This window comes from Pinus tabuliformis, chromosome J (genome assembly GCF_031772625.1).
Source record: "Pinus tabuliformis cultivar Carrire ecotype Pingquan chromosome J, CPIR1, whole genome shotgun sequence".
NCBI lineage: Eukaryota > Viridiplantae > Streptophyta > Pinopsida > Pinales > Pinaceae > Pinus > Pinus tabuliformis.
This window is the reverse complement of record NC_142295.1, coordinates 1,017,923,485-1,017,947,064: the sequence shown is the minus strand read 5'-3', so window position 1 is coordinate 1,017,947,064 and position 23,580 is coordinate 1,017,923,485.

Sequence of the window (23,580 nt, the reverse complement as noted above, 5' to 3'; positions counted from 1 at the left end):
TGATCTTTATTATTGACAGTTAGAGTTAACTTTTAGCCTAGACATGATACTAGTTTCAACTTCAAAAATTTGATGAAAGCAACCTTTGGTAAAAAATTGTTTTATATCAGCACAATGAAAAGTATCAATAATAAAATAAATATTCTCTGTAAAGCTGCTGTTTTCAAACTCCATTATTGTCGTCCAGAGCTTTCTTAAGGAAAAACAATGACTTCCTCCCTGCTAAAGGAAATCGCAGCATTCAGAGGAACAATCCGAGAAAACACTATATCTCAAAGAATGAGAGGTCTCATCACGAGCCGGCTTATCATGATCACAGATATTATAGCTTGCTGACTTTGCCAATACTGTCTACCAAAACAGGGCAACAACTTAAGATTGTTGCAATCAAAAGACAAGGGGTCTCATCACGAGCCAGCTTGTTCAGCAAAAGTGTAAATCAAGTGAATGACTGTGTCATAATTTGGCCACCAAACCAAGACATTGTTCTTTAGAGAATAAAAAAGGAAAAAGTGTCAAAAAGGGTTTTCCTCTGAAAAGTTGTAAATAGCCTTAAGCAGGATAAAGGATCATTTCTGGGTAACAGGTAACCCTGTCGAGGCTATGGACGCTTGCGGGCAACAGAGGCTCTACCTACGACAAATGAGCATATTTTAAAAGCCAACACGCAGAGAAGACCTTATTTTATCTTTAAAAGACCAAGTAGTGTCTGGTATGAATACAAGGACTAAGCCTGAGGAAACAAACAATTGGAATATGAAAAGGTTGAGACAAAGTATCATTGATAGGATAAGGCGTAATGCACTCTATCTGTCCATAGCAAAATTTAGACATATGAAAATTTTTCTGCTTCGGAAGTTAAAATTCAATAGAAAAGCAGAGATAACTGGTTCTTCAAAGTGAATCGCCATTGTTGTGGTCACCAACAACCCCCCTCTTTGTTTGATATTAGCAATAACACCAAGCAAATGGGGACCCTTAACAAAAAATCCAAAAAACGTTTTATCAAAAATTTTGTATTTTAACTCCCTAAAGCTGTATCGCATCGCGAGAAGAGAGTGAAACGTTTTCCTATGCGCATAATAAGCTGCGAAGAAGCGACGCAAAATTCATCGCATCGCATATATTGTGAAGCGCTCTTAAATGAAAAACTTAAGGAATCACCGACGGCCGATATGCAACATCGCATATCGCAACATCGCATAAGCAGCACACAATGATTAGATGACTAAGTGCGATCTGCGATATCGCGATCTGCGATGTTGCAATCTACGATGTATGCAATCATCAATTCCTGCGGTGACACATCTTGACGACGCAATCCTCGATACTGCGATGTGAGTCGCAAAAATCACTCATTGCAAAATTTCCTCGACACAGTATTCAAGGAAAGTTGTCTGTATACCAAAATTGGGCGCGCGCCTTAAAAGAAATTAATGATTGTACGCCAAAGTATCCAAGAAGGATTTTGTTGTGTTTTTCAAAGAGTCAGTTCATTATGAGTGTCATGATTATGCATTCATTAGAGCTTAAAGCTTTCATGTCAATCTTTCCATCATTACTCTTTTCCTTTGCGTAAACTGTAAGGCAGCAACTAACATAAAGCAATGTGCATGAAACATCTAAGGAAAAGGGGAAAGTGTCAATACTCGGAGAACAGAGAAGAGATGCCTTCGCAAATGGATGCCGCATGCAACAGGAACGTGGATTCCAGAGTATCACTCAACAGATACTGATGTCAATAGGCCATCCAAAACTCAGAGTCAAAGGCACACAAAAGCAGCATGTTTACAAAAGATCCTAAAGCTTAGACTGGGTAAAGCAAAAAGAAAAACCCTAAAGAGGGAAAACGCACCAGAAAAGCCTGGAACAAAGAACGGAAGCAATTTTCAATAAAAAAAATTGTTCAGAAAGCAAAGTCCATAACTTATTCAGTCATTCGCAAGGCCGGAAACCGAAATAGCAACAGCACAATCAGTTTGAGAGAAATTTGGGTTATTACCAAGTATACACACAACGAATACACCAAGCCAGAGGAAGATTTTCGAAAATATCTTCTAGTTTGCCAGAAAGCGGTGCCAGCTCTTGTTATTTCTATTTTCATAGCTCAAACGAAAGGAGAAGATGACCAGCCGACTCTTCCTAGGCGAATGTTGCATTGCTTACAGCACTAAGGAGAAAATACAGAAACGGTTAGAAATTAGATTCAATTTTTAGAAATAAATTTGCTTTAGTAGAAGGGTGGTCATTTGAAACCGTGTCCTAAATTTATGTAATTAAGATTAATTAGTTAGCAGTATTTAAACCCTTCTCAGGCATTTGGAGAAGGGTCCGGAAATTTGTCAAAAAACTTGTCCTCAGAACATGCACTTTTGCACCCTCGGAGGGGGTTTTTGATGAATGGATGGATCGAGATTTATCAATGTTTGCATTTAATGTCTGCTACTGATGTTGCACTTTTGTACTCTTAGTAGATGTTAGAACAAGTAGAGATAAATCATTGTTGCTTGAAGCTTATGAGTGGAACCAGTCATAAATGGTACTTTTATCTCTTGACCAATTTCTGCTTATATTCTTAAAGTGATATGCAGTTTTCAGTTGTTTATATGTTAATGCATGAATGTGTGGGTTACCATTTGGCACTTCTGTACGGTGGAGTCATTTATTTGTGTTTGATATATGAATAACTTATTATGCGATATGTTGTTCACAACTGTTTTGCTTAACTTTTTATGCAGAGTGGTTTATCTTAATTGATTTCTATTCTTATGATAGTTGAATGATCTTTATTACCAGTTATTGTTCGAAATCTCTTTAGATCACATAATAGAAGAAATACACCCCGGGTTAGCGTAGATTAGATGTGTTGTTTCTCATTAGATTACAATAGCATAGAGTTAGTTTAGAAGTTTGAATTATATTAGCTTTAAATACTCTTAGATCAGCATCATCCAACTCTACACACACACACACCCCTTAGATTGGGAAACTGGTCCCATTATCCCCAGTCGGACCCGCTATACCAAACGAATAAGGAGCTGCCAACCAAGGTCCGGACCGGGTGGGTATCCCCCTTGTTGTCGACCCGATTTTCGGGGCTTCAACAGAATGATAGGGGATATTTTATGGATGATTTAAAGAATGAAAAACCACCTACCTTTGATCGAGAGATGAAGAAATCATGGGATGCAAAGGCTTGGTTTCTTGGCATGCAGAAATTCTTTAGATTGCACAATTACTCAAAAAACATGAAAGAAAGGATAGCCCTTTTTAGTCTAAAAGGTAAAGCAAATATTTGGTGGGAATACATGAAGAATGTCAAGGAAATACGTGAGGATGAGTTGACTTGGCATGTGTTTGAAAGGCTCTTCAAGAAGAATTACTTGTCAGAGAGGTATTATGATGACAGGAGCTAAGGAGTTTTATGAGTTGTTGATGGGTTCTATGATAGATGAGGAGTATACTTGCAGATTTTTGGAGTTGTTGAGATATGTGCCTTACCTTAGAGGGGAGAAGGCCAAGGTTCAAAGATTCACCATTGGATTTTTAGTTGCATATAGAGACCGGATTGAGTTCAATTAGCCTAGATCATTAGAGGAGGCCATTCGAAAGTTGAAGCATTGTTATGAGTAGTTGAAGCGCAAAGTTGAGCCTAAACATGACTTGAAAAAAATGACAAATCTAAAGGAAAATGGCCACCAAAGAGAGGAAGACTTCAAGATGCAAGTGAGAAAGATAATGCAGTTCCTTACAAGAGATTCAATACATTTGAGAAGGGACATGGAGAGCAGTAGGCTAGAGGTGGTGGTAAGGAACCATTACAATGTTGGATATGTGGTAAGGATCATCGTAAGAGGGATTTTCCGTAGTATAAAATGGTGGTAGACCCAGGATCTACAGTGCTTAGGAGGTGCATACAGTTGATGATGTTGGCCATAGCATTCCTCGGATATATGAAGTTGTGAACAACAGGTAGGTGAATCATCAAGCTTTGATAATTGAGATGGACAGTAAGCTTTGTGATCAAGTTGTTTCTATTTTGATTGATCCTGGATCTAACTATAGTTATATTAATCCTGACCTGGTGGATAAGTGTGGTTTGAGAAAAGAAGTGCATGCGGAATCTTGGTTGGTATAGTTGGCTATAGGTACTGTTAGTGTCAGTCTTGAGCCCTCCATCAGTGATCAATAGCTCTTTGCATATGCATAGGTAGGAGTCTCATTAGTGTCAGTTTTGCATCCCGCTAGGCATGCCATAAAAATGAATGGAGGGCTGGTCTTTGTTCCCTTCTTGGCTTTGCTGGATCAGGTCATACCACAATGAAATTGAGTCATGTTTGTTTTTATTTTTGTCTTGAGGTCCCAGGTCTTAGGTCTAGGGTTTTGAGTCAAAATCACTGCAAGGTCATGAGTTCAAGTTCAGTGAGTGCCCAGCAAGCCAGAAGGAGGTATGTACATATGTTTCATTGTTATTTTCATTAGCTACAGGTCATTTAATGCCTTGGATTTAAAAACCCTGTTTTTAAGTCCAAGGTCATGAGAAATTTGCAAAAATAAAGAAATTTTCAAAAGTTTTCAAAAGTGCCGGCAACAACCCTGGTTCATTCGCCACAGTCCATCAGATGGTCAACCTGCAAAAAGAACGGAGTCAAACGCCTCAAAAAGCTAATTTCAGGACAAAATCAACTCAAAAACAGTGTTAAAGAGAATGCAAAAGTGAAAACATTATAAAGTGGGTTTTTCAAGTTAATTTTTTCAAATGTGAGCATATAAAGGCAAATTCCCTCTTTGAAGAGCCTCATTATGCATTTGAAGGCAAGAAAACACAAGGAGAGAGGCAAGAGGGCGAATTTGGTAAGTTTTAGCAGTTTTCAGGATTTTTGAGGGTGCGCGACCACTCCACCAGGGTGCGCGACCACTCCAGCAACATTTCCCTGTGTTAATTTGGTCGGGCGCGACCACTCGAGGGGGGCGCGACCACTCAAGACTGGTGCGCGACCACTCGGCCAGCTTGCTCCAGAACGCATCAAAACTTCAAAAATTTTTGTGATTGCTCGTGAATTCTCTGAGGTAGGCCTCCCTTGCATTGTTAATGATTGTGCCATGGATTCAATGGATGATTATGGTCATTTTTTATCATGCAAAATTATGAAAAGATAGGTTAAGTGATTTTTTGTTTTGCAAGCATTATGCTAGGGTTATTGTTTGTTCTTCAAGGTTTTTTATTCCTTCATTTCCCTCCATGGTTTCCCATCATTATGCACAAATGTCAGAGTGTTAATTTATTCAATCTCATTTGCAAGTAATGCTAAACCCCAGCTCAATTTCCTAAAAACCCTAATCCCTCCCTAAAACCCTATTCAAATCCTAATTTATCCCATACAAACTTACCCAAACCCTAGTACTATGTCATACAGCAAATATATATGTAAAAAACACAGCAAAAAATGAAAAGAAACATTTTGAAAAGAAAAAATATGATGGCAAGAGGCATGCACATGAATATCATAAAAAAACAGAGTAATGTAATTATGCATAGCCTAGTAAAAGACATGAGCAAAAAAGGATATGTTGTTGTATAAATATCAGAGGTTAGATAGCTGTGGGAGTGTCCATGACAAAGTTTATCAGTGTACTAGTGGTCAAAATGAACAGTTTGCTGTGCTAGGGTTTGCACAAGGGCATGATACATCTCCCTAATCCCAAAACTCTGTTTTTCTACCCTTCCCTTCACCAAAACCCTAATTCAATTGCTCTATCTCTTCCTAAAAGTTCCTATGCAATTGAAATCCCTTTCCCTTTGTCAAAGCATGTAAATGAAACCTTGTTTCACCTATGACAAAAAGCGTTCATGAAGCTGCCAGCATTGTTAAAGGAACTGCTGTTATAAAGTATAGTTGGCAGAGATTGTTAATGTGTTCCCCAGTCCCAAAATCCTAATTTCCTTTCTCCCTCCATCTCCCTAATACCCTTGATACAAAATATCCCTTTTCCCTTTCAAACTGTCATAAAAACCCTTCCCCTCCCCTATGATCAAATAAGTAAAGATCCCTGTTTCCCATTAAGCATCAATGGCCATTTTAAATGTTGAAAAAACAAAGTATGCTCATGAAAGGCATTCAAAGACAAAATAAAAAGGGAGCAGCCTGTTAATTGCTTGTGGTTGATGCTACCTCATACCCTGATGATCATACCCTCATTCCTTCCATGATGAAAATTTATATTGTCCTTTCCCTTGGTGATCATAACACCTATTTTCCCTAATAAAGTATTTATTTGCAAATGATGAGAGATAGAATGACATATTTGACATTATGTGATTATTTCCTTCAAAGTTCCCTGTTGTTTATATATATTTTCCCTTTCCTTATGTAAATTCCCTCCCCTAACATTTCCCTCATGATTTTTCCCCTTGAAAACAACATACTTCTCAGCATTTTTGCAGGCAGGGCAGCAGTCATCTTGGCTTATTTGTTCCACCTTGCTCAATAACATCATGTCAACCACTGAAACTAATGAGCAAGGTGATGACCGATCTTCATCCACGGAGGTTGAGACACAGCGGAGGCCTCGTAAGGGTGGCAAGGGTGGTCACCACAAGAGAGAAGAGCCCACATCCTTGGCAGAGTTGCAGGCTTGCCCATTGGCAGTGGCTAGCTTTCAGTACATGTCATGCTATCAGTTTTGCGAGAGGCTTGCACAGATTCAACATCATAGGGAGCTGGCCCGGTTATTTGTTTTACACCTTCATGACGGGCAGGTCACCCTTGCAGGGGTGAATTTTGTGTTTTCTCCAGAGGCTATTTCACTGGCTACCGGGATACCCAATGTGGGTGAGGTGTGGCCAAATCGCAAGTGGCTGGATTTTGTTTACTTTGAGCCATATGTCAGGCCAACATACATACACAACTTGTCAGGGAACTTTCCTTTCAGATTCCTCCGAGAGGAGTATGCTCCGATCATGCGGCTTATCATGCATTACTTCACATGTGAGGGAAGGTTTTCACGAGTCTTTGCTTGTCACATTCGCCTGTTGATGCACTTTACCCGAGTGAGGATGATGAACATCCCGGTATACTTCTTCCAGGATATTCAGAGGATGGTGTCCGTGTTTCAGAGGCAGTCCCCAGCTCAGCAGCTCAGGAGCTTGTGTCATCATGGTCTCATCCAGCTGATTGTTTCCCATCAGCTGAGCCAGCAGGGCATTTCTTGGGCAGATTTTATCTCCCGTGAGTTCTTCACACAGCCACAACCACAGCCAGAGCCAGAGGTCATTCATGAGGTGGGAGGTCCATCACACCAGCCCGAGATTATTGTTCCGAGACATGTGGCTTCTTCACCTCGGGTCACCTATCAGAGAGGTCCTAGGACCTTATTTGCAGCAGCTCGACGAGTATTTTCTCCACAGCAGGTGGAAGGGGTCTCGGCGTCTTCTTCAGATCAGCGAGTGTTATCTCCACACCAGGTGGAAGGGGCCTCGCATCCTTCAGCAGCAGAGGCAGTACGAGAGGGCAAGCAGCCCATGGTTGAGGATGAGAGAGCTGGTGATACACATGATGATTTCATTGGTCGTGATGCCCGCTCTCCTTCTTCAAATTTTTATGAGATTATCAGGCAGAGAGAGGAGGAGAACCTCGTGTTGCAGCAAAAGCTCCAAATGGCTCAATGGACCATCACTTATCTAGAACAGCACACCAAACAATTAGAAGAAGAAAAAGAACTTGATGAGCTATGGAGGATCCGCAGTGATCGAACTTTGAACCGTAGGAGGCCCGGTGACCCATTGCCTGCTGACCGGGAGTCCATGCTTATCCGTGTGAATGCACACTTGGAGAGATTGTTGGAGAAGGCAAATCGTGACAAAGAGCTGCTACGCAACATGAAAACACACTATTGGGCAAGATTGCATGTTTGCAAGGCTAAAATGAAAATTCTCCGAAGGAAGCTGTCAGAGGCCCAGAAGAAGAAGAAAAGGAAAAACCCACTCCATATCTTGGCTGAGGCATCCCTCACTCACCATGGTACTCATTAGCCTTCATCCAGCAGCAAAATCAAAAAATTTGAGAGTTTTGGAGCATTTTGGAAATTTATAGGTTTTTGCCTGTGGAGTGGTCTCACCCCCCGCGCGACCACTCGGGAGGACTGCTCAGAATCACAAAAAGTTGACATTTTTGGAAAGGGCATGCAAAAACTAGAATTACCGATACTTAGGGTCAACTTGATTTTGAGATTTGGGCCTCCAAAAGCTCAAAATACATCAAAATTTTGACTTTCTGCCCACTTTTTGAGTTGCAGAAAGTGACCTTGGGAGAATTGACTTTTGAGGGGTCAAATCAACTCCAAATCCAGAAATTCCACTTGGGATGGAAAGTAGACACACAGAGCTTTCCAATGAGCCATCTTGCACTTGATTTGGACAATTGGAACCCACTCAAAAAGTGCTGCAAAGGGGCGCGACCACTCGAGCAGGGGGCACGACCACTCGAGCTGAAAATTGCCAGTTTTGACTTTTCGGCCTGCAAAACTCAGTTTTTACCTTGGTTAATCATTTGTACTTGTAAATGATGGATGTATGGATAATTTTCATGGCACATTGATAGATTTAATCTCTCTTAACCCTTCTAGAAGCTTCCTTGATGTAAATAGTGAATATTAAATGCATGGATGAGTTAGCTAAGTTTTAGAGGCAAGTTGTTTTGACTGCCTATTATCTAGTGCTAAGTTTAGAATTAGTTCAAACTGCTCCTAGGAAGCTGAGCTCGACCCCTAGAGGTGGGGAAAGGAGTTAGATGGTCTATATTATGCCTTCTCTTGCTCATTTTCATGGTTGGACTCTTGTGGGAGAAGTATTATTGCATATTGTACATCTATTACTGCAATTTAAGGAAAAGGAAGGCCAGGGTTTTGCAGACATCATTGTGGATTCTTGTGGATTGTTGTGTTGATGGTGTGTTCTCTACATGTTATTGTAAGTGTTTTTATGTGTTCCATCTCTTTCTTTGCTGCTAATTGAACAGATGAAGTGATAAAGTTTGAATTCATGCATGCCATGCTCAGCTTTTAATTTTGTTCAATATCTATGTTTTCCACTGTCTAAAGAGGATTCAAAGTTGTTGTTTGCCCTCTTTAGCTCCTCCTCTATCATTCTTGATCCTCCATCTCAGATTAAGGCATCAGCACTCACTCCTACCTTGCCCCAAAGATCCCCCTGCAAAAACTGAGCCCAATCCCCGCACCCTGAATTGCACTCCCTCCAAATTGCCACCAAAAACCCCAAAAATCTTTAAATCAACCTCCCTTATCAATTTACTAGCCTAAAATATTTATCCCTAATTGGTCAGCTTATCCTATTGAAAGATCTACCGAATCTGACCCGAGAGAGCCTTCTCATACCTCGTAGGGCTAGCTACGAGGTGAAATGGTTTGATGTAGCCTTGAGAGTTTGTCTATCTCAGCCTAGGTGAATTCCAAGCGCTAACAAGTACGAAGAAGTGAGCCCACCATTGGGTAAGAGCTTGTGCATTTGACTTAAATGGTATGCCTACAACAGTGCATTTGAATGTATTGCCATTGGGATCGTATAGTATGCTTTTAGGTATGGATTTCCTATACCTACACAAAACCAGAGTGGATTTCTTCGACAAGGCCATTGAGTGTGTGGATTATAGTGGGGAAAAGAAGACCTTGTAGGGAAAGAAGAATCCTACATCAGTAACGATGGTTATCACTATGCAGGCTAAGCGTAGTTGCAGAAAATGTTGTGTGATATTTGCAGTACACATTCCTAGTGAAAGGATAAGGAGGTTGAGGATGTTGATATGTTGAGTAGGTATCCAGTATTGCAGTAGTTTTAGGATATATTTTCTAAAGAAATTTCAGAGTTTCCGCCCCATAGGGAGGTAGAATTTTCTATTGAGCTAGTGCCAGGGGTAGCTCTAGCATCAAAAGCACCTTATAGGATGAGCACACCTGAGTTAGTAGAATTGAAGTTGCAGCTATAGGAAATGTTGGACAAAGGATACATCAGACCCAGTTTATCACCTTGGGGTGCACCACTATTGTTTGTAAAGATGAAAGATGATACTCTTAGATTGTGCATTGATTATAGGAAGCTGAACAAAGTAACGATCAAGAATAGATACCCTTTTTCGAGGATTGATGATTTGTTTGATCAAATAAAGGGAGCAATAGTGTTCTCTAAGATCAACTTGAGATCGAGATATCATCAGGTACACATCAAGAAAGAGGATATATTCAAGGCTGCGTTTAGGGCTAGGTATGGGAATTATGAGTTTTATGTTGTTCCATTTGGCTTAACTAATGCTCCAGCTACATTCATGTGTTTGATGACTAGCATGTTGCATCCTTATCTTTACAAGTTTGTTATTGTATTCATTGATGACATACTGGTATATTCTAAGAATGTGGAGGAACATGTCGAACATTTAGCAGTAGTGTTGAGATTGATAAGAGAGCATCAGTTATATGCTAAAATTATCAAGTGCAGCTTCTTTCAGACTGAGGTACATTACTCGAGACATGTTGTCTCCAAGGAAGGCATAGCAGTAGATCTGGAAAAAATAAGGGCCATCATGGAATGGGAAGCTCCTGAGAATGTAGATGAGGTTATATCATTTATGGGATTGACAAGTTACTATGGGAGGTTCATCAGGAACTTCTCATGCATTGCATATCCTATCAAATCATTGCAGTAGAAAGGTAAGAAATTGGCGAAATGTGAATATAGTTTTGAGCAGCTTAAGTAGTTGCTGACACATGCACTAGGGCTAAGGATTGCAGATCTAGACAAGGAGTTTGTAGTGTGTACAGATTATTGCAAAAGGGGATTTTGTGGATTTCTCATGCAAGAAGGACAGGTAGTGTGTTATGAGTCATGGAAATTGAATACGAGCAAAACTATTGATGCATGATCTTGAGCTAGCAACAATTATACATGCATTGAAGATGTGGAGACATTATCTTATGGGCAAGAGGTTTACATTGATGAGCGAGCATAGTGGGTTGATGTATTTGTTTGACCAGTGGAATCTAAATGCCATGCAAGCAAGATGGTTGGATACCCTTAGTGAGTTTGACTTCGAGATCAAATACATCAAAGGGAAGAAGAACCGAGTTGCGGATTTTCTTAGCAGGAAGGTACAGGTAAATCATATAGCAGTTGTAAGCTCCTATGGGACAGAGTTACAGGACATGATCTTGTAGGCAGGATATAAGGATGAAAAATACATGGAGATTGTGCACAGGTTATAACAAAGTATAGGTACAGGTATAGGTGATCAAGATGCATACTATCGTCTCATGGCAGATGGCTTGGGGAGGTTTCAGGACAGGATCTACGTGTTGAATTGCAGTGAGCTTAAGAAGCTTATCTTGAGGGAGTTTCATGTGAAACCATATTAGGGTCATCTAGGATATCAGAAGGCATTGACGGTAGTAAAGAAGTTCTATTTTTGGTCGAATCTAAAGAAAGAAGTGGTTGAGTTCGTGGCTAGATGGTTAGATTGTCAGCAGGTAAAGGTGGAGTGCAAGCATCCAAGTGGTTTACTACAACCTATAGGGATTCCAAAATGGAAATGGGATGTCATTTCCATGGATTTCATCACAAGTCTTTCGAGGAAGTGAAGAAACATGATTCTATTATGGTTGTGGTTGACATGTTGAGCAAGGTAGCTCACTTCATTCTAGTGAAGACTACCTATTCAGCCAGTGAGGTAGCACAAGTATTCATCAAAGAGATAGTGAGACTGCATTTTGTTCTAAAGAATATTGTGTCAGACATGGATGCAAAGTTCACTTCCGATTTTTGGAAGGAGCTATTTGCAGGCTTGGGTATAGAGTTGGCCTTCAGCATAACTTATCATCCTTAGATAGATGGTTAGACAGATAGGGTCAGTAGGGTCTTGGAAGATATGTTGAGGATGTATGTGATGCACCAGTAGAGGGAATGGGAGGAGTATCTTCCATTGGTGGAGTTTTCATACACCAATGGTTATCAGGAGTCATTGAGGATGAGTCCCTTCGAGGCATTGTATGGACATAGTTGTAACACTCCCATCAGCTGGAGTGATCCAATGAATAGGGTACTTATTGGATCGGACATGTGGGTGGACATGGAGCAAGAAATGTAGGTTATAAATAAGAATCTAAAGGTAGCATAGGATAGATAGAAGAGTTATGCAGATCATCACAGGGTGTTCAAAAATTTTCAGGTTGGGGAGGATGTGTATTTGCTCATCAAGCCCAAGAAAATTTCTTTGAGGATTGGTTCATGTGCCAAGTTGGGACCATGGTATTGCAAGCCTTTTGAGATCCTTGAGAGGATTGGACCAATGGCATATCAACTTGCACTGACTCCAAAAATGAAAGTCCATGATGTTTTCCATATTTCATTGCTTAAGAAGTATATAAAGGATGATGATCATGTTATTGATTTGTCTATATTATAGGTGGAGAAAGAAGGAGAGTTTTAACCAGAGCCTCAGTGCATATTGCAGCAGAAACATCTCATGCTCAAGAACAGAGCCATAGAGCAAGTTAAAGTGCAGTGGAGCACTTTGGGCTTGAAGAAGCTATATGGGAGATTACGGATCAAATGCGGGCCTTGTATCCTTCATTGTTTGTCAGTTGAGGCAAAGCAGTTCTGGTTTGATGTTGGTTTATGTTTGGCATATGTTTTTTTGATGTTTTGATATTTGTATATGTATATGGATATGGATATAAATACCACCATGAGATAAGTTATAATGCTCACATAAGCATTATGGTTATTATCTTGTCATGTTGTCATGATGTTTTACTTTTGAGCAGGTCCTTCATTGTAAATATTGCAATGAGCTAAGTTATTAAGCTCCATATGCAATATGTTTTCTTCTAAGTAGTTTTGTTGAGGTCTTGGTGTGGTTTAACACTGAGGATGGTATTCCCCAAGGGGGAGGGTTCTGTAACAACCCTGGGAAAAATTTCATGTAATAAAAGTTAATAAAGGAAAAATAAGACCATGGTTAAGGGACACTTATTCCAAGCTAAATGTTGGGCAAATATGTCCTAATGGGAATCACTGGATGTGTGTTTTGGCTAAGGCATATTGGCAAAGGAATTAAAAGGAAAAAATACATTTTTGGCACATTTATTTATGAAAACAAGGGAAATTAGGAGAAAAGGAAGGTAAAAGGTCACAAGTTGCATGGGGGAAGGAAATTGAAGGAAAATAATGGAAAATGAAGAAATTAGAGGCCTCATGCATAAAAAGTCTTTTGAGGATTAGTTCATGGCTTTTGTTAAGTTCAAGTTAATATCTCTCTCATTATTATTTCTCTCTCTCTCACTCTCTTGGTCACATAGAGTTTTTTTGGAGCACTCTATTTTGGAGAAAAGGAAAGGAAATGCAAGGAAAGGAAAGGAAATGCAAGCAAGGAATAAGGAAAGGAAAGAAGGATCAAACAACTTTTGTAGGAATACTTGCAGGTAACCTTTTGCATGTGTGATTTCCTAGCTGGTTTGAACACGCATGGCTTTTCATGTTGGTGTATGGTTCTCTTGTTGTCAATGGCATGGTCTTGCTAGTTTATGACAATGGTTTTCAGCATAGCCTAGCATTTTTTCGGATGTCATGGTATGTTGGGATGCTTGTTTCAGTTTTTGAGTTTTGGAATTGTCGAATGGATTTTAGAATCTTGGGCGAAGGTGGTCTCAAGGTTCATTCCCAAAGTCCTAGGAATCCCTTGACTGGTTTTGGCAGGATACACGACAAAGCCTAAAGGAGTAGTCTCGGTTTAGGGCCTAGTGATCCAGGTTTGGATTGTGGTAAAGCTTGAGATACAAGGAGACATAAAATTTCTCAAGGATAGTGATGGATTCTAGATGGCATTCCAAGTTATGTTCGGTTGTGATTGGAGCACTCGTTTTGGTTTGATCACGGTTGGATGAGGGTGGAGGTGTTTTAACCTCTGGATTCCCTTAGTTGTTCATGGATTGGTTGTTTTATGAGATCCCACATTCATGCTTGGAATATGGCACGAGGGTGACTGGTTGAAAGAGATGTTTGGTTCAACCATGTCTATGGTCGGGTGATACGTGGAAGTCCCGAACCTAGTTGGATTTTCGTATGATTAATAAAAGCTAAGTTCTCTTACTTTTGCACTGATTTATATGTGGATTTAATGGTTTTCATATCTCTGATATTTATATGGTTTTATGTTAGTTATAAGCATGGTTGAATGAATGGTTCATGTCATCATTATTTCATATATTTACTTGCAAATGTTAAATGGATGGATGAAAGACCTAATTGATGATGTAGTAGTTCAATGGAGAAGGAGGAGATAATTTTGGTTATGTTTCATAAGTTGTTTCAGTCATTTATGCTATGTCTTGTATCCTAGACCTATAGGTTGTATTGATGCCAAGTGTTTGAAAGGATGTCAATCCTTGTTGGGGATGCTCAGGCCTAGTCCTGAGGGTGATTTTTAATTGATCAACATTGTTATCATGTCTTCACTGAATTATGGAAGTTACAACAAGTTCTAGGCAGAGCCCAGGATTCTAGGCTAGAAAAGTGACTTAAATCCCAGGGTTGCTGGTAGGTAGGCCTGTGAGAGCGACTTTAGGTTGTTGGTCACTCCCTTGCCCATATCATGAGAATGACTAAGGCCTAAGAGATGCAGAATAGCAATGGGACCAAGGGATAGGTTGTCTAAGTGGCTGACTTATCTCCTGAGGAGTTTGTTGTTGATGTTGGATGACTATGTGTGATGTTCTATTGATTCCACTTCCTTAAGGTGACATAGGAGGTCAAATATAATTGTAGTAGCATCTCTCCTCATGTTTACCCCAGTTGGCATGGTTACTTTGGGTAGACCTGGGAGGGGGTGTCACACTTCCTCCAAAAAAATCCTCCTCCAGTGTAATCATACCAAGAATCTGATGAGGACTCTGGTTTTGCAAGTAGATTGTCGTGTTACATGACTTTGCCCACATATGCAGTGGTAGGCCCTGGTCATGGAGTATAGCTCTTGTAGCTCCAACAATACTTTGTTTCTTTCTCTCAACTACCCCATTCTATTGTGGGTTGTGGGGCGTTGTTAGCTCTCTTTGAATGCCTTCTTTTGCACATAACTCCTTGAATTCATTCAAAACATACTCACCTCCATTTTCACTCCGGAGAGCCTTCACCTTCTTGTCGGTCTCTTTCTCAACTAGTGTTACACATTATTTCGTCACACCTCCCAATTACTTCTTGTTCATATCCTGAAGTTTCAAAACATTGATTATTGTGCAGCATATCCATCATGATATACAAACCAAACTCTCCTAAAGAATCAAAGGAAAACTACCCTAGATTCAATTTGAAGAAGGTTGACTCAAAACCTTAATTTTAGCATCAGCGCATTTTGCTCCACTTCCTGCCTACGCTAATGGCAGGTTGCTCAGTTATACACTTGTGCTACCAACACAGATTTTCATAGGAAGACCGGTGATGAACCTCTTCTGGCAGGTTTTCCCAAACTAGAGGAGAAGCTTCGCCCTCTATAACCTTCAGAAACAATGCATTGGATATTAGTTGTTGGTTATATGGTCGAGCTCTCTCATTTGGGCCTCCTGGTCTTATCATCATAGGATTTCCCCTTGAGATGTGGACCTTCCTCCCTCTTTTTTGGATCCCTAACTCCTTCTCCCTTTCTATAAATTCACTCCCTTCCATCCCCAAATGGTTGGTCATTGATTGTTGCATCCCTATGTTGAGATTATGATTACATGCTAACCATTCTAGCTTGGAGAAGGAGTGCTTGGAGAGTCTTTTCTTGTACTTGGACATCCACCAAAAGGAGGTCTCCAACATTAAGGAATAGGTTGTATGCTTCCCTTTTTAGCTTATTAATATATACATCTTATGTTCACTTTCCGTAATTGTGTAAATGTTTATGCTATTAGCTTAATGTTCCTTGATATGTTAAGTAGTTTATGTTTGATGTATGCCATATATGCTCTTGTATCTTGCATAGTACTTTGATCTTCCTTGTAGGTACCCAGACGTGAAGAACAACTAAGGAGTGAGGCCTAGAGTGAAATATTCAAATCCACCTCTAAGGATTGAGCTATTAGTATCAGAGTGAGATAGGTTTCTCCTTCTCCCTGCTTTTGTTAAACATAAACTAGGAAAGTGTATGTTAGTTTGTTTAGTTTGTTGCTAGAACCACTCATTGGGCTAGAGGGATTGCCTCTGTCCTCAGAGAGGATTTGGATTCACAACAAATAGTGCCTTGAATTCTTCAAACTTTGAGAATGCCTCATCCTTCCTCTGCATGAAGAATATCTAGCACTTCCTTGAGAAATCATCAGTAAAAATAATAAAATATTTATGTCTGGCAGTGGAGTTATTGAGAAGGGTCCACAAACATCAGAGTGGACTCTTTCCAAGACTACATTTGCTTTGTTGTCTCGCTCATGGAATGTGGATTTCACATACTTCCCCAAGGTACAACCTTTGCATACATCATGCTACTCAAGTTCTCCTTTGGGGAGGCCAATGGTTATTTGCTGCATAATTTTTAGGGTGCCATGATGTAAATGGCCCAATCTCCTATGCCAAAGTTCACCGACATCATGACTCTCCATTTTTTTTGCCTTACTACTTAATGCATCACAATCTTCCACATCTCAACTTGTACAGGTTCTTCACCGAAACCTCGATCTTCTTCACATTTCTAGTGACTATGTGTCTCAGGAATGCTCTCCCCTTGTTGAATATCACATCATAACTATGGTCTTCCAAAACTGCTACAAAGATTATATTATTCTTTAGGCCTAGAAGAAACATGACATCTTTGAGGTGAAGAGGAGATCCTAGCTCGCTCTGAAAGGTTATTGTACCAATCCAGGTAGCATTGTACCTTTTGTCGTCCCCAGGATCAATAAGCATCTAGAGATTTTTCTCCTCTAGGTCACTGAAAAACTATCTACACTGTATCATGTGGAATGAGGCACTAGAGTCCAAGTATCAGACACTCCCCATCATTGTGTTGGCCATTTATGTGATAAGGATGAAGTCTAGCTCAAACTATGAATCCAATGCCTCACCTGTTTCTCCTCTTGGGTTCTTCTTGCTAGGCTTTTTGTGTGGACACTTTGTAGCATAGTGCTTGAATTCATGACAATTGAAGCATTTTATTTTCAACAAGTATCTCTTCTTGCTTGCTTGGCTAGATCCTAGTTTGGTTTGAGATTTCTTCCCTTTGCCCTTCTTTCCCTTTCCAACCAATATGAAATTTTCTTCATCCTCACCCTTGGATGAAGTTCCATCTCTAGTATTCCACCTGGTCACTTTTTGTACCAAATCAGACCACAATTATTCCTAATTCGGTAATTTCTCCCTCCCATTCACCAATTCTTGGTAGTTATGCCAGCTTTGGGAAGGTTTAGAAGAGATAGGCTCACCAGGGCATATTCTACAACATTCACACCAACCCCTATAATCTCATCACGAACTTGTGTAAATCTGTTGAGATACTGGGGAATAGTATCATCCTTCTACATTTCGATGTTTCGAAGTTTATATTTGAGGGCTAGTTTTCTATGAAAACTGCTATTCTCAAATAACTTTGTAAGTGCCTTCCACATTGCGAAAGGAGTTCCTTTCCCATGGAAATTTGAGATAATGTTGTCTCACACTCCTTATAAGATTATTCTCCTCACCTTGGCTACATCTTTCTTCCATTGAGCTAGGTTTTGGGCATCAATTGATCCTGATTTTTCAATGTTTGTCTTGACATATTGATCCAGGTGTATATTGGTGGCCACCCGCCTATTCCACTTATATCCCACCATTGTTTCTTTTCAGTTTCCTTAATTGTAGCACAACTTACTATTTTTAGCATTTTTTCGGGTCCTAAACTTCTGGAGTCGTTTTAAGGGACTAAAAGACATTTTAGGGAAAACAGAGAGATTAGAAAATCCCTCAACTAGTTTGTTTATTTGATTTTGGCCTCCTCTTCAAGATCTTCGAAATAGGATATTATGATAGTCAAATGGAGATTGTATGCCAAAGTTATGACCCTAGGAAGTTTATGTACCAATTTACCCAAACGAGGCCCATAGTTTTGGTGCTTCATCTCCTAGGTTTAGGTTTTTAGATGTTTAGGGTTTTCCATTGTTTCTCAATAATAAATAGGCCTTTAAGCCTCATTGTAAATAGTTCAGATGCATGTAGCCACCACATCTCTTCTCAGAGATAAGCTATCATCGCCCGAGCTAGTTTATTTCCATTTATGTATGTAAGCATATTTTAGTTGTTTGATATTAATGAAATGAAGTTTTATTTATGCTGCATCTCTATGTTTATGTGTGTGTGTATATATATATATATATATATATATATATATATATATATATATATATATATATATATATAATGTTTTCCTACATAAGTATGGATCAGTGGTATCAAAGTGATCTGCTCTTTCACTATTTTTCTTTGCATGTCCCAACGAGGTTAGGGCATAAGGAGTTAGGGCTTGATCTGGTTGAACCTTTGGAAGACCAGCCTCACAAACCATGAAGGCCTCCCATGGTGGAAGAAAAGAAAGATGAAGGGGCGGGAGATCCTTTCAAAATATTGCTTGAGGAATCCCTCAAGTGATAAAGGAATGTGATGATGGATAACTTTGCCCAGATCCTTCGACGACTACCCACAGGCAACACATCTTCATCCATCATCTATTCCAGAGGCACTACTCCTTTTAACGTACAAGTTAACTTTGACATTCCCATATTTGAAGGATAGATAGATGCAGACGCTGTAGATAGATGGTTAAACTTGTTGGAAGGATATTTTTCAATTCATGACTTTTCCAATTGGGAAAATATTATTTTTTCACTCCTTAAAGCCGCCCCACATGTCAAGGACTGGTGGGAAACCTACTATAAAAAAAGGACGAGAGGGAATTCTCACTACTTTTAGCCACACCCACTTGGAATTCTTTCTGATACCACATCAAGGAACAATATTACCCTGTCAGGAGCTATGAAGATAAATACATAAAGTGGACCATGTTGTGGCAAGGAAGTTACCGAGATGTGTCGAATTTCACAAATGTTTTCCATACCCTTCGAATGAAGTTGGGTATTAAGGATTATGAACAACATTTGGTACTCAAGTATCGTGGCTATCTACACAAGTAAATCCAAGGCAAGATGGAGTTCCTGGGCATCTCCTCGCTTGGCGCCACCTATCGATACGTTGTTAAGATTGAGTAGAAATTTAAACAAAAGAAGTGAGACTTTGGATCTGCAAATCTGAAGCAAGGGAAAGGCAGCCCCAAACTAAAGAAAAAAGGACAAAGCCAAGGTGGGGTGACGTAGGACAACCCGTAGAAGCTGCAAGCAAAGAAAAACACCATGAAGACAAAGAAGGACACAAGGAAATGGTGTGAGTTCCATTAGAGCCCCACTCATAACACAAGTGAGTGTCGAGCCAAGCAATCACTGTGGCTGAGTTGAAGCCTTCCGAATCATATGCATGTTCCAAATCTGAGTCAAAAACTGACAAGGGGAATGACAAAGGGAAGTATATTATCAATGTGGAGCTCAGTGCTACCATTGCCACCACTAAGATGCAAAAGGATGAGCTCGAAGACCCAGAGGAGGGGGAGGGTTCTTCCACTCATAGATGTGGGTGAAGGGTTTACACTGCAGTTCATTGTCGACAACACATTAGGGGAATTTTGAGGTCTAAAATGGGCCTCGTAAGGAAATTATAAAATAAAATAATAATTCATCACCCTGTGGGATCTCAATCGTGTTGGTATAGAAGAAGGATGGGACCTGGAGACTGTATTTTCTATCTGGCGCTGAACAAGATAACAAGTCCGGTTATCACAAGGTACGAATCAAACCCTCCTATGTGTGGAAGAGTTCCTTCAAAGTGAAGTAGGGACTTTTTGAATGGTTGGTCATGCCTTTCATGTTGACGAATGCCCCTGAAATCTTCATGAGGCTGATGGAAAACATCTTGTGACCCTTCCCCGACTCATTCATGGTTGTGTACTTGGATGACATTTTGATCTTCATCCAGATTTGGGAAGAACACCTGCACCGTATTCGACAGATCCTCCAAACCCCGCGGCAACACAAGTTGTGTGTCAATTTGGAGAAATGCACTTTTGGTATGACCCAGGTTCAATATTTAGGGTACATCATTGATAAGCGGGGTGTGCACATGGACCCATCCAAGATACAAGTCATTCAAGATTGGTCAACCCCAACCACTCTAACAGAGCTCCAAACCTTTTTGGGTCTTGCCAACTTCTACTGTAGGTGCTTGTTAGGGTTCTCTCATATAACTTGGCCTTTCAGTCAAGTCACCATGGGAGGAGCAAAAGAAAATTTATTTTGGTCCAAATCCCAATAGAAATTATTTGTTGAGTTGAACCATCACCTCTTCTCTGTAGCAATGCTCACATTACCAGACCTGCAACAACCATTTAAGATCGAGATAGATGCCTCTAACTATGCTATTGGTGCAATCCTTACCCATCAGGGGCATCCAGTGGCATATTACAGTGAGACACTTTCAAACGTAGTTCGAAAGTATCCCACCTATGAAAAAGATATGTATTCCATCGTGAAGGCTTACTGACAATGGAAGCATTTCATTATGGGGAAGGAAACGATCATACACACAGATCACCGACCCTTGTAGTTCATACAAACACAGGGGAAGTTGCAAAACTATCACCATAAAAAACGGTCCACATACCTACAACAGTTCCATTTGAACATTAAGTACAAGAAGGGAAACACCAACAATGTTGTAGACTGCCTCAGCCGACCATCGGTCATGGTGCTGACCACTATGATTGACTCTTGCGGGAACGAGACTGCGGGGTGGACACATCTTTACAAGAGTGATCCAGAATTCAACAACACATACCAGATGCTCCTAGAAGGAAATTAAGTTCCAAAATTTTACCTCCAAGATGCACTGTTATTGCACTTGGGACACCTCTTTGTTCCTTCAAGTGAGGATTCCAAGATTATTTGAGAGGTACACTACAATTGGGTCGCTAGACATTTTGGGGTAGAGAAAATAGTGGCAGTGTTGCAAAATTACTTTTATTGGTCGAACCTTCAACATGATGTTGGGAATTGCATCAAATCCTGCACTGCCTGTGTCATTTCCAAACAAACCATCAAGAATCAAGGCCTATATACTCCTCTTCCTATTCCTAGTCGACCTTGGGAATCCATCTCCAAGGATTACATGTCAGGCCTTCCTTTTACTAAGCATGGCAACAACTTCATTTTTTTGGTCGTCGACAAATGATCTAAGATGGCCATTCTGGTAGCCTATAAGAAGAGTATCATAGCAGAAGCCACTACTAAGCTCTTCTTTGAACGAGTGTGGGTACATTTTGGGATCCCATAAACCATTATCTCAGACTAGAACAATAAGTTCCTAAGTACATTTTGGTCAAGTATTTGGTTGATGTTGGATACCAATCTCACTAAGTCCGCGACTTTCCACCCCCAAACTGATGGCCAAACAAAGGTTGTCAATAAGATGATAGAATACATTCTATGTATGTACAACTCAAAACATCCAAGCACATGAGATGAAAGCCTTCCCTATATCTAGCACAACTACAACATATCTCTTCATAGCTCAACTGACCACAACCCCTTTCAAGTGGGGTTGGGATTCCAGCCATTATGTCTCATTGATGTGGCCATACCATTTGTAGCTACTCAGGCATATTCGGCTCATGTCCATTTCAACGCTGATAAGGCTAACAACTTCATCGAGAGCATTCAGCACATCCACCAGTAGGTCCATGACAAAGTGGACAAATCCAATGCTAAATACAAGCAGTTTCATGATCAGCATTGGGTGCCACATGATTTCCAGGTGGGCGACAATGTTTGGTTACACTTGCAGAAGGAGCACCTTGCTGGGCCCCACTGCATGCTTTTATCACTCCGATATCGGCCTTACACCATCACTAAGGTTGTATGGGACAATGCTTTTGATCTCATCATTACACCATTCCTTACCCTGCACCCAATGTTTAATGCGAACCACTTTTGACCATACTTTCCACCTTTACTAGACACATCGAACATTGCAGAACAACTCACACCAATAGAGTTAAAATCATACTGCATGGAATAAGCCACAATTGATCGCATCATGGACACATAGATCAAGAACAGTGGTGTTGATTCATGGAAAAGGTAAGTATATGTTATTTATTTCATCATCCTTTTCCTTTAGTTATATCGCTTTTATATCCTAAAATGTTAATATATCAAAGGATTATGGTAAGAATGAGGAAATTATCTATGATTAAAATTTAGCTGATCGTTACCCTTCTTTATGTAGGAAAAATACGAAAATGAAAACTGTTGTTCCCTAACCAAGGAACAACGAAAAAGCAGCAAGCCAAGAAGGGAGCGAGGTAGTTATAGATAAGAGCAAAACAGATCACATGGATCAGCGCAAGGAGGAAAAATGACTGAAGTTGGAGAATTGCGCAAATCCCTCAGTATCTCTTGATCCTAAGGGATCACTTTTACTATTTATCTTTTTACCTCGTTTCCATTATAAAAGGAAATGATTGTAATCAGAACAGGAGGAATTACTATTGAGAAATTGTAACTTTTATCATTGACTCTCACTGTTGAGCAGAGCATGAACTTATTGTAACACTTATGCAATGATTAATATATAAAATAGTTGTTGTTCCTTCACATCTCCTGAAGTAATTCGGCAGTGTTCACTAGCGGCTAAGGGCCCGGCCCTGGTGGATTCACTTGTTGTTCCTGTATCATGCATTTATGATTCTTGCAGTGTGATGGTTTTATTTAATCTCTACTTTCTGCAATCGTATCGCTTTACTGTTTCCTATTTTCCAATCTTAACGGAATTGTTCTATTTATATATTTTGTAGTAATATTGTTGATTCAGTTTATTGTTATTTCAGATCTAATTATTTAGTTAAGCATTTTGTTTTGAGATCATCTATTGTAAAGAGCATTGACTATTGTTATCGAATCTATCAGATTGAGATCATCTGCTACTTATGTTAAGAATTGTGTTTGATTGAGAATAAATCAGTTAAAAGAGGAATGAGTTATTATTATTGTATTCTCGATTGATGATTGATGTTACTTTGACGAATGTCTGATTTACTTTCATTAGAGGATTGAGTTTTCTCTTAATTGCAATTAGAATTTACTTGTTGTATCCATCTACTCTTGTATTTGAAAGAACAATATTGCAATTTAGAAGCATTACTCTCTGAGTTAAATAGCCGCCACATACTTTGTACACTCTTGAAATAGAAATACTTGCCTGGATTGATAACTAATGTAAAGATAATTAGGAGTTAAAAAAGCACCTTTTATCACTCAACTTTTTGGTGTCGTTGCCGGGGAGAGTGTAGCGATTTTTAAGGAGTAATGTACATATGATGATTGTTGTTGAAGAAGAATTGGGTTTTGAAAATGGAAGGTAAGAACCTACGTAACGAGCAAGTAAAGTGCTTGCTCCTCCACCCACTTCTT